Source organism: Lactuca saligna, chromosome 3 (genome assembly GCF_052625555.1).
Source record: "Lactuca saligna cultivar CGN05327 chromosome 3, ASM5262555v1, whole genome shotgun sequence".
Classification (NCBI taxonomy): domain Eukaryota; kingdom Viridiplantae; phylum Streptophyta; class Magnoliopsida; order Asterales; family Asteraceae; genus Lactuca; species Lactuca saligna.
Window position 1 is genome coordinate 140,536,809 of NC_136419.1, and position 12,591 is coordinate 140,549,399.

General features: G+C 32.4%; 1 long non-coding RNA gene across 8 annotated transcripts; it reads left to right on the plus strand.

Moving 5' to 3' along the window:
- The first annotated feature begins 663 nt into the window (after positions 1-663).
- Positions 664-3,920, plus strand: LOC145037309 (uncharacterized). 8 transcript variants are annotated; one of them, XR_013678749.1, is made up of 6 exons: positions 664-1,300; positions 1,373-1,474; positions 1,541-1,956; positions 3,101-3,183; positions 3,300-3,390; positions 3,623-3,920. It is a non-coding gene; the product is annotated as an uncharacterized LOC145037309 (long non-coding RNA). The 8 variants fall into 8 exon arrangements; XR_013678744.1 differs by having other exon boundaries at positions 3,270-3,390; positions 3,623-3,916; XR_013678743.1 differs by lacking the exon at positions 3,623-3,920 and adding an exon at positions 3,480-3,557 and having other exon boundaries at positions 3,270-3,390.
- Positions 3,921-12,591: the final 8,671 nt, after the last annotated feature.

The window sequence follows — 12,591 nt, forward strand, 5'->3', positions numbered from 1 at the left end:
ATAATGATTTGATCGATCAAGATAGTAGGGCTTCTAAAGCAAGTGTGTGTTGGGTTAGTCTAGTGCCAATATGGATCGCTGATCAGGTTAATGAGAAGCAAGCTTACCATCTTTTTTGTCAATTACCTTGGCCAAAAAGATGAAAAAATTTAATAGAAATTCTAAAGTTGAAAATAAAAGATAGTTAATTACCGAACAACCCACATTTTTTTGTCAATTCTTGGGCTTATGGAACCTTCTCCTGTAGACGTAGAGCTCCTCTGATGGTTGTTTGTGTCTTCATTTTAGAATCGGACACATGGAGTTTGCACACAGATGAATAGTGTAGGAGCTGTGCCGATGGGGGTAGCAAGGGTTGGTGTTCAAACAGAGTGGGCGGAGAAGAAGGATTGAAGTGTAATCGAGATATGCAAGAGATTGTTAAGATTCTACGTGATTTTATTTTTCTTTTGTGAGCGTGATCTTTTTTTTTAATTATGTGATCAAGGGTATTTTAGGTATATCAAACAAAATTAAATAATATAGCAAAATGGTGATAATTATATATATATATATATGTGTATATATATATATATATATTAAAATTATCCTACATTAGCTAAAGTAAAGTGGCTAAGGTTTGGCATAAATGGTCCCCAGTAATTTGTTTATGGTCAATTGCTGCTTTTTTTTCTCTCTTCAGAGGCCCTTTTAGATCATTTTCTAAATTGAAGTTCTATACTTGTTCTTTGTATTTCTACTTCACCGCCTTTCTAAGACAGTGAGATTAGGATCAGTGTTATTCTTCTTCATGGCTACGTGTTATGGTCTGCTCCCCACCTCCCACTGCTTCCAATTACAAACAGACAATAGATGATCCACCACCTCAATACGATTTATGCTTCTGACTTCTACTTCCCACAACCTCTCACCGACTCTGCTACCTCATCGACTTCTCCTTCTCCATGTCTCACCGATGTCTTGCTCCTTATGAACAGTATCTAACCCAAAATCCATCCACTGGTTATCCACCGTATCCTTCTTCTTCCACTTCCTTCCATATAATTCCTCCTATCAAATTCTTTCAACCAAATATCCTCAATCTCCTTTTCCTATTTTCAGTTCGCTTCAGTCCCGTTTCTGATTTTATGAACAAACACCTTCCGTTTTTTTTAACCTCATTCTATGTGTGATTGTTGTACCTAGGAAACTCAGGAAGCTACTACATCTTTGTTTCTAGGGCTTGCGATCTGTTGGTATTTTTTTGAGAAGCGATCAGAAAATGTGATCTTTTCTCATCGATCAATTGAACCCACCTATGGTAAGTCTTTAACCGGGGAAAGTGCCTACCCAATTATTATCTTCTAATTCTGTCATACAATTTATGTAACAGGAATCATTACTCATCAAGGTAATGTAAAAAAGGGAGAAATGGTTTGCGTACCAAAGTCGTTCGACAAAATGTTACAAGGAGATTGTTGGGTTGGTTGGAAAGGTAACCATTCCACATCTTATTCACTTCCTTTGTGAACCGATAGAATATTAACACATAACTCTACAGGATTTTGAATCTATGATATGTGCCTCCTCTAATTCTGATTCTTCAGATTTCCCACTATCATCATTACCGACAACTGTGATGATGTGATAAAGGTGCAAAAGGTAGGTAGAATTTGTGCTATTATGGAACAAGGCCTAAACGCGAGCGAGATGGAAAACCTCACCAGATTCACCATCAAGGAACACAAGAAATATGTGGTATGTATGAAATTTTTGTGTTCATTTCTTAATAGTTAAACCTGTATTTATTTTTCAGACAAGGAGGTTTTAGGAAGTGTATGTAGCTTGAGATTTTGATATAGCAACTACTATGGACGTTGATATGAGCAAAGAAGATGACTCAAAATATGGCATGTGGGCTTTAGAACAAAAGATATGAAGAAGTTGGTGGATTAAAAACACATGTACAAAGAAAAGGTAAACTTTTTGCTTTTTTACTTTCAAAAATTGATCTTTACATATGTGTGTTTGACTTGATTGGGGTTATGATATTTCAAGAAAGTAATTTATTCACTAAAACATTATATCCTTATCTGTGAGTGTTTATCTTGATTTGAGGGTTTTCTTATTTAAAGAAAGTAATCTATTCACGAAATTCAATCTATGTTTGTCTTCATTGTCTTCATTGTGGTTTAACTTATTGAATAGGTACTTGATTGGTGGCTTTGGGATTTATTTATTGTTAAATTCATTTAAATCCTGATTGTGGTTTTTGTATGTTTATTTACTTAGAATTGATATTTTGGTTGATTAAAACAATCAAGAAAATTTGAGGCGTGCTTAATTGCTGCTTTTATATATTTTTTGAAAATTTTAACTTATATTTTTTTTACTATGTTAAGGTTGAAGAAAATAATAAACTGGCATTCACAACATTGTACTCATTGGAATCTACATTTTCTAGAAGAAAGGAAGAACTTTTAGCACCTCAACAAGGCAAACCATCTTGGACAAAACATTAATGCTTGATGACAAGTTGTTGTGCAAAAAGATTTTGTATACTCATTTCTATTTATTTATAAATTAAAATAATAGTTTGAATTGTAAAATAATTTAATTCCTTATACATTTTAAGATTATCAAAAATAAAATACATTATGATATAGAATAATAAAATCAAGATTAAATTAGAATCTGGTCCCTATGGTATACGGTCAATTTCGAGTTTAGTCCAAAGGGTAAGGGTAAATTGGTTTTTGTAAAAAAATTAATATATGAGTAGTTACAGTTAACTATTCACATTTTAAGATGATCAACAATAAAATACGTTATGACTTAGAATATACTTTAATAATGAATTCGAGATTAAATTATAATTTGGTCCCTTTGTTATACTGTCTTTTCTGGGTTTGGGCCAAGGGCAAAATGGTCCTTTTTAAAAAAAATAACAGACAAGTAGTTAAAATTAATGATTCACGCACCAAAATTGATATGAAACCTTCCAACAGGTACAAAAATTGCAAGAAGATTTCTTTTTAGACCTAAACAAAAAAATGCTAGATACACGGACTAAATTTGTAATTTAGTCTTAACCTGCTTCGACAAAACAATTTGATTGCAGATTGCATGTAGTAGTAAAAAGGCAATGTCGATGTTACATACCAGGAAAAGTTCCCTTTGTCTCTTCACCAACCGCTCATTCAGGTTACTTTCCCATTCGTCGTTTAATTGCATCCAAGTTTCAATAAAGTTTTGATACATTTTTTTGGCTTCAATTTCAAATTTTGTAGGTTGATTTAGTTAGAGTATCTACATTGCAGATAAACTGTAAGCCCTCAAACAGGAGTAGTTCATACCTCCTACAAATGGGGTTACTTTTGGGGATTATGCAGTAAAAGACACCTCAAGAAGGTTAATATCCAACATAGTTTTTTTGTTCTTGATTGCTTTTATATTTGTCTTTAAGGTTTGTGGTGTTAACATGAGTTTATATTCAACAGATGCATTAGAACCTCAAATCACTTCCTCATATGCACATACACATAGTCATACTGATAAAATGCTACTTAATTACCGTGTGTACTCTTTGACAGAACATTTTTTGGTAATTTAAACAATCACAGTATGAAGTTGCATGTACCAGATGTTTGTAGGTACACCACATGTGAAAATTTTGAAGAATTTTCATCAGATAATTTCTTAGCTGAATCTGCAAAATATTTCTAAAAAGGAGAAGGATGGTTTACACGATTTTTCTGCTGGTATGTTTCTTCAACAATTAGTCAGTGAAATAAATTTTTTTGGGTTCTCTTTATAACAAAGGTTACTGGGATTTGTTATCTATATGAAATAACATTGTGGATTCTGACATCCTAATATAGTATCTCGTACATCTAATGGCCTGAAATAAAAGAAGATAGTTGTTGCTACATTTGTTGAAATGCAATCGGTTGCTTTAATTCCAAATACAATTGCAAGATTAGCCCTTGATTCTTTTTTTTTTGTTCGTGTGTTTTGGGGTTTTTTGAAAAACATGACTTTCACTGTGTAACTAATCATATATATATATATATATATATATATATATATATATATATATATATATATATATATATATATATATATATGAAAGACCCCAACTTTCTTATATTTGAAAGACCCAAACTTTCATACTTCACAATATCATTACTCTAAAACATGTTACTTGCATATTCATAAAAGCAATATTTTACATTGATAAAGGGATTACAAACTATTCGATACAAACCGTCTATTACAAAGTGTTATATATTACATAACTACCCAGTATATTGTAATTTGTACAAACATAAACTGAAGTACAAAAATACTATGACAAATTATTCTAGATCTTTCAACAGTATGTGAACATACTAGTTACTTATCACCTGCAATTGTTAAGCATTAATAGGGTAAGCGGTGATGCTTAGTGAATTCAATAAATAGATACAATATAATCTTATGCCTTACATATACTTCAATGTGGCAAAAGCAAAGAGGAACAACAAGACATATGTGAATTCATGTGACAAGAGTTCATATCAATCAAAGACTTTATTCAAAGATATACTTTTCAATGAGACATAATGATTTCAATACTTGATATGCATCAATAAAGCTTTGGCCCGAATGACATAGAAGACATATAGTTTCTGATTATCAATATGATAGATTTCAGGTTTTCGCGCCCTGTTTAGCATTTCGGTAGATTTCAGGTTTTCACGCCCTATTTAACCATTTGCCAATACCATAGAATAGAGTTCAATTCCCTTACGGAGTCATGCTCTACATGGTCGGAGGCTACATACCATTCCTATCTAACTTTCTGCCAATGCCATAGAATAGAAGTCATTCTCTTACGGAGACATGCTTTACATGGCCAGAGGCTACGTACCAGTACCAATGTGAATCTAAGTCCTTTCACTGATCACATGGTGAAAGGTATTATATTTGCTATAAACATAGCGAATAAAATAACATGGGAAAATAACTCAGAATAATAACACTGAGAAGCACATAACACATATAACACATAACATACAATTGTTCCTATATATTGAACTCACCTTAAGTTAATCGGGGGTTTAAAATAGTAATTTGGATAGCACTTCGGCTTTAAATATGACTTTGTTGAAAACTGGGAGCTTAATTGAAAACCAGGCTCTGCAAAGGTAGGGCTTCAAAACCGAAAAGATAAATTTTCCGGGCTTCACGGGGGCTCGGGGCGTGTTTCGGGTGCTAAAATTGATATCAAGGCTTCTGGGAAAGTCAAAATAGTGAATATATGGAATTAGGATGAAAAAGTGTCAAATTTTCAAAGTTACTCGGGAAGGCTCGCAGCCTCCCTTTATATAGGTGCGAATCCGAAGTCAGTTGGGAAGGAACCAGGCAGCGAAGCAACTCGGTGACATCAGCAGCGATGGGCACGAGGGTCGGACGTGGCTTCTGCGAAACGGAGCACGTGGCCCACATACGAGAGGGGGCGGCGGTGGCCAAGTGAGGCTCGGACACGCATACAGGCAGGTGGCGCTGCGAGGCGAGGCCACAACTCCGGTGACGCACATGCTTCGTGCGAGGTGACGTGGCTACTTCGTGGTTGTTACTGTTCATGCGAAATTCTCGGATTTTGAGCCTCGAACTTCTAAAATCCATAACTTTCGCATGCAATCTCTATTTTTGACTTTCTTTATATGCACGCGTAGCTAAAATTACGCTCTACAATTTTTGTTTAAACATCGTCGGCTAATTTTGAATTAAGTTTTAATATTATTATTTTTAACAAACCGGGACAGGAAAATCCGTTAAAAATTCATAACTTCTTCATCCGATATCCGTTTTTGCCAGACTTTTTACCATTTTACTACAAATGACGAGACATTCGATTCTCGTTTAGGATATATTGGTCAAATATCGCTCGATCTAAAATTCGAGTTTTTAGATGTCTACTGCTAAGTTGAAACTTCGAAAAATCATAACTTCCTCATACGAAGTCAGATTTTGGCGTTCTTTTTATCGAATTTCTCGGTTTAATGAATACTAAGACTTTCATTTAGATTACTAAGGCTAAAAAGTAGTTTATCAAAAACTCAATTTTTACGTCATTCGGTGCCGTGTCGGTTTTAACGCGGATCTTCGATTGGTCATAACTTCTTCGTTATAACTCGGATTTCAACGAGGTTTTCGCCTACAAGTTTCTAACTAGATGATTTACAACATCAAATAATAAAATTTTACTTATTTCAAATTTTATATTTTCGTTAAATTTCACTATTTGGCTTTTAATTGGGATCTCATAAGACTTCTAATATTTTCTGTGTGATTCTAAACATAGTTTTACTTCATTTCTAGTAAAAATCATCTTGTTAGAACTCAACACTCAATTTTATTCACTTTTAATAATAACAATACACAATTTTAGAACGTGTATGTTACAAATACCTCATCTTTTTGAGGATTTCGTCCCCAAAATTATAACGATTAAAAAAAATGGGGATACTTCGCTCTTATCTTATTCTTATTTTCCCCAAGTATAATTTGGGCCTTGATTGTGTTTCTACATGAGAATCACCAACTCTACTTCTTTATTATGTAGATTAGTAATTCTTTCATTTACGATCTCTTCTACTTAATTTATTATCCAATTTCACCTCTGATAATAGAACTGTCTTATCGTAGATGCTCAAGCATTTGCGCAGATAAATTACATGAAACACATCATGAATATCTGCCAAATCTTCAGGCAATTCCAAGCAGTATGCTTGCTTGCCAACCATTCTTTCTTCCAAAGTAGTATAACGCCTTTTCATGAAATACCTTCAGTAAATCATCCACCCGGAATTCTACGGGTCGTCTCCTCTTTTCTGCATAGGGAATTTATCGATCCTGGGCCGCTTTCATTCTTTCTCGGAAAATTTGTATCTTGTCAGTGATGTCTTGAATCATTTCAGATCCTCAAAATATCTTCCGTCTTACGTCACGCCAACATATTTGAGTATGACATTTACGCTCATAAGTACTTTATATACCTTCAATATATTTTCTACTGTTAGGATTGCTCTCTTCTTCTTACCATTTGTATGAGGATGATAAGTTGTATTAAGAGCAACTCGAGATCCTAATTCATGCTTCATTCCCACCCAAAAGTGAGGAGTGAAACGAGTATTACAGTCGGAAATAATCTATAGTGGCGCACCATGACTTGCCACAATTTTGTCTAAGTAACTTACGCGTATTTCTCCAATGGAGTCGTTTCACATGAGGCGAGAATATATGTACTCTTTATCAGCCGGTCGATAATTATCCAAAGGTTATCATTCACAGTTTTCTTCTCCTCTTTCAAGGTATTAACTGTATAAGCCGGATAAGTAGAATATCCCTTCGACATAATTTATGAGTTTTTAAGAAATAAATTTATTATTTTCACCGTAGACATAAATAAAATCTTCCCTTTTGATAGGAATGCATATCATCTCTTTGTAGCATAAGAGCTCTGCGTGGTTCTTTAACAACCAATCCATGTCGAGAATAATATCAAAGATAGGAATTAGGTCAGCAGGAAGTTTAGAACTTTCAATTCCTATAGCACTAACTCTATAGGCTTTATCAGCAAGTATTGATATATTTCCTATGTTATTTATATGAAATTATTGGACAATTGCGTAACAAGCAATTTTGAAAAGAATATGTGAATTTATAAGGCACGAAAGAATCTGAAGCATCATAATCAAATAAGATGTGAGAAGATCTAAAGTTTATGAGAAAATTACTAGTCACAACATCCGAGTCCTATCTTACTTCCTCTGTGGTAATCTAAAATGTATGATATTTAACTTTTAGTTTGCCAAACGATTTTCAAATTCTTCAAACTTCCTAGTTACTAGCGGTGTTCAAATTTGCACCCGCACTTCATTCTCTATTGAACATTCAATCCTAATCTTTGAGTTAAAACTCAATTCTCATTACAGACTCTTGCTCCTTCTTGGTTTATAGACTAAACCCAAGACAAGGTCTTTACTTTCGCTATAACAACAACTCGAATGGTCATATTCTAATGACCTTTGATTTTGTCTCGCACAAGACATATAACAATCCAAACTCTTGTATTAGAATCAGATCGAATAAATCGAGCTGATAGAATAGCGAAAACAAAAAGAGTTTGATCAACACGTGGGTGCTTAAGAATAGAAAGAATACCATCACGTATCTCTAATTCATGCTTTCGGATATACACATATTTTAGCTTTTGACACCTCCTCCTTTTTAGTTGGAGTACTCTTTGATTGTTGAATGGAAACTTGACTCCCCGCCATTTGACTAGTAAGAGTAGGGCGGATACATTTCTTGTGGCTAGTAACACCATATGGCAAGTCACATCTTTGGCTAATGATTGCTCAATTCTTTAATGAAGATTGTTATATTTCTATCGACTACCTCGACCATTTACTTCTTCAGTATTCCTACTGAAGTTTTGTCACTATATAAGACATGGTTCTCTGAACCAATTAACTCCTTTTGCGAATTTGTACTAATCGGACTCGATTCTTTAAGAGTTGAACAATACTTGTCTTCTTAGTCATTACTGAATCGAACGTAACGACATATATGATTAAAACGGAATCATTTACTAGCTTCTTGGTAACCTTGTGACTTTTCCTAATCCAAGTGTGAGTCATGTGCATCTAGTAGTATAGGCATCTACTACTATTCACACCTACTTATAGTCGTCCCAAGTATTGTCTCGCAGATCCCGAGTCACCATTAAAAAGTTTTCACAAAGCAACTTATCACACATGAATGTGTTCAAACAAATACGTACAACAGTTTCTCCTAGACTCAACTAGGGTTTTCACGTTTCTATCAAACATATATTGGATTACTTATACTCGCTTTTTAGGATTCTTCTCATGCATATGCTCGATTTAATATATCCTAATACTTTTCCATAGGTCGATAGAAATTTTACTTCCATTTCTTCATATTAATTCTTTCTTGAGTAGTGTCTACTCTACAAGACACACTATTCCATAATTTACTTTAGCAGCATGGAGACAAACGGTCTTCTACTACCTGCATCATCTTCTAACTCATGCAATCCATCATGCACTTTTGTTCATTTCATTATTCTTCCTTGACATCGTTAATCTTGTATCTGATTAGGTCTAAGTCTACTTCATAGGAGTCTATCCAAAGAAGTCTGCATCTTAGCTGCATCTCAGCAAGCTCTACTAGCTTCAACTTGGTTCTCTGTCATTCCTGACTACAACATCTCTTCTCATACGATACTATGGGTGTATTTCTTCTTTAATTAAGCATTCTACCTTACTTAAACAAGTAAGTTGCTTAACCATTTACCACTAAATGACTCAATTCACCATCCCAATATTTTATGTTAAAGTCGGCTTAACACACAATGGAACTTCTGTAAGGATGGGATAGATGTCAATCATCACTTACTATTATTAAATACTAAGTTTGAACATCTTTTATAGGGTTACTACTCGAACTACATACTACATCACAAAGTCTTGGCCTATTGAGTCTGAAAACTTCATTAGCATTTCTTTTGATCTTCATTTAATTCTTCTAAATCCTACATAACATTCATTGTGATACTGCTGAAGTACTGATCACCATCTTCGGTTCTTTGACTCTATTAAACAATCACTTCTTCAATCTGAACAGCGGTAGAACAACTTCGTGGATTTGTACTAACACATTTATCTTACCCAAACGTGTTTGAAACACACATCTTTCTTCCAAACATGTTATTATATATCAAACATACTTTAAATGTATATTACCACTCTATTGGTATTTATACACTTATTACGATAACAATTTATATTTATTATTTTACGATATCTCGCGATCGTTTATTTATAAACTTATTGATGTCAACTATCATAAGTCTCTTTATCACTTCGAAAAAATCTATTATGAAAATTCTTAAAATTTTCTAAACCAAGGTCGGCAACAAACCTTAAGCTTTCTCAAATAATAACACATAATAGAATATAAGGCATATCTCCTCTCTATATTCATTTATCATTTAGCACATAATAGAATATAATGAATATCTCCTCTTAATATTCTAGTGCTTGCCTCCATTAGGTATTCAACCTAAAATATATTGTATCATCTTTACTTAATAATTCTTGTTTAAGTTTAGGAATTCTTAAAATTTCTAGTTCACTTAAACTAATTTTCTTAAAATTCTGAAGTAACTTAATATCTTAGAATACTAGGGTTTATCACTACCCAATCCCTCACTTCAATATTTCCTATGGTTTGTATCCATATACTTATTATGAATCAGCTCATATATTGAGCTTACAATAGTTTAAGTCTAAATATCAATTCGTGATATTTAGTTCACTTAAACCATTGCTCTGATACCATGATTGAAAGACCCAAACTTTCATACTTCACAATATCATTACTCCAAAACATGCTACTTGCATATTCATAAAAGCAATATTTTACATTGATAAAGGGATTACAAACTATTGGATACAAACCGTCAATTACAAAGTGTTATATATTACATAACTACCCAGGATATTGTAATTTATACAAACATATATTGAAGTACAAAAGTACTATTACAAATTATCCTAAATCTTTCAACAGTATGTGAACATCCTAGTTACTTGTCACCTACAATTGTTAAACATTAATAGGGTAAGCGGTGACGCTTAGTGAATTCAGTAAATAGATACAATATAATCTTATGCCTTACATATACTTCAATGTGGATAAAGCAAAGAGGAAAAACAAGACATGTGAAATCATGTGACAAGCGTTCATATCAATCAAAGGGGCAAGTGGCACTGCGAGGCGAGGCCACGACTCCGTTGATGCACCTGCTTCGTTCGAGGTGACGTGACTGCTTCGTGGCTGTTACTTTTCATGCGAAATTCTCGGATTTTGAGCACCGAACTTCTAAAATCCATAACTTTCGCATACGAGCTCCGTTTTTTATGTTCTTTATATGCACGTGTAGCTAAAATTATGTTGTACAACTTTTGTTTAGACTTCATCAGCTAATTTTGATTTTATTTTTAATATTATTATTTTTAACAGACCAATAAAGGAAAATCCGTTAAAAATTCATAACTTCTTCAACCGATATCCGTTTTTGCCAAACTTTTTACCGTTGTACTACAAATGACGAGACCTTCGATTCTCGTTTAGGATGTATTGGTCAAATATCGCTCGATCTAGAATTCGAGTTTTTAGCTGTCTACTAGTAAGTTGAAACTTCGAAAAATCATAACCCTCATACGAAGTCAGATTTTGACGTTCTTTTTATCGAATTTCTCGGTTTAGCTAATACTACGACTTTCATTTAGATTACTAAGGCTAAAAAGTAGTTTATCAAAAACTCAATTTTTACGTCATTCAATGTCGTGTCGGTTTTAACGCGGATCTTCGATTGGTCATAACTTCTTCGTTATAACTCGGATTTCGACGATGTTTTCGCTTACAAGTTTCTAACGAGATGATTTACAATATCAAATAATAAAATTTTACTAATTTCAAATTTTATATTTTCGCTAAATTTCACTATTTGGCTTTTAATTAGGATCTCATAAGACTTCCAATATTTTCTGAATGATTCTAAACATAGTTTTACTTCATTTCTAGTAAAAACCATTTTGTAAGAACTCAACACTCAATTTTATTCACTTTTAATAATAACAATACACAATTTCAGAACGTGTATGTTACAATATATATATATATATATATATATATATATATATATATATATATATATATATATATATATATATATATATATATATGATAATCTCATGAATTCAACACTTGAAGAACACAGTTTTGTTATAGATATGGTTAGTTTGCATTCAGAAAGTTTTCTTGTATTTTATTACGTTTTTACATAAGTTGGCGAATTACAGAGAATACCAATATATTTTATTGTGACTACCAATTAAGGAAATGAACTATAGTTGCACACAAAAACAAAAACATTCAACCCCCGCAACGCGGAGGAACGCATCTAGTTGTTATAATATTAATGGGGAGAAGAACAATTTAATCTCTTTCTCTCTCTCTCTCTCTCTCTCTATATATATATATATATATATATATATATATATATATATATATATATATATATAATTTCGGTATAACTTTTTTTTATATAGATATTTTCTTCTTTAGTGGTTATATTATATATATGTTACAACAAATTAAAATTAAAAAATCAAACGGTTTTTCTATTGTGAATTAATATTTTAATTTGTTATATTTGTGACTTATAATTATTAAAATAGGAAAACTAGCTAATATTTTTAAAATGTAAGTTGCAAATTAAATCATATTTTTATATGAGATATAAATAGCTTAAATTCAAGATAATATTTTTAAATTTGATAATACAATAAAATAAAGAATTAAAAATTAATTGGAGTCGGACTCTACAAAAAACTTGTTACAATATTTTAAATTGATGCTCTTTTATTTTATTTGAATCAAAATAAATAACAATAATAGAAAAACAATAAATAAATAAACTTATATATATATATATATATATATATATATATATATATATATATATATATA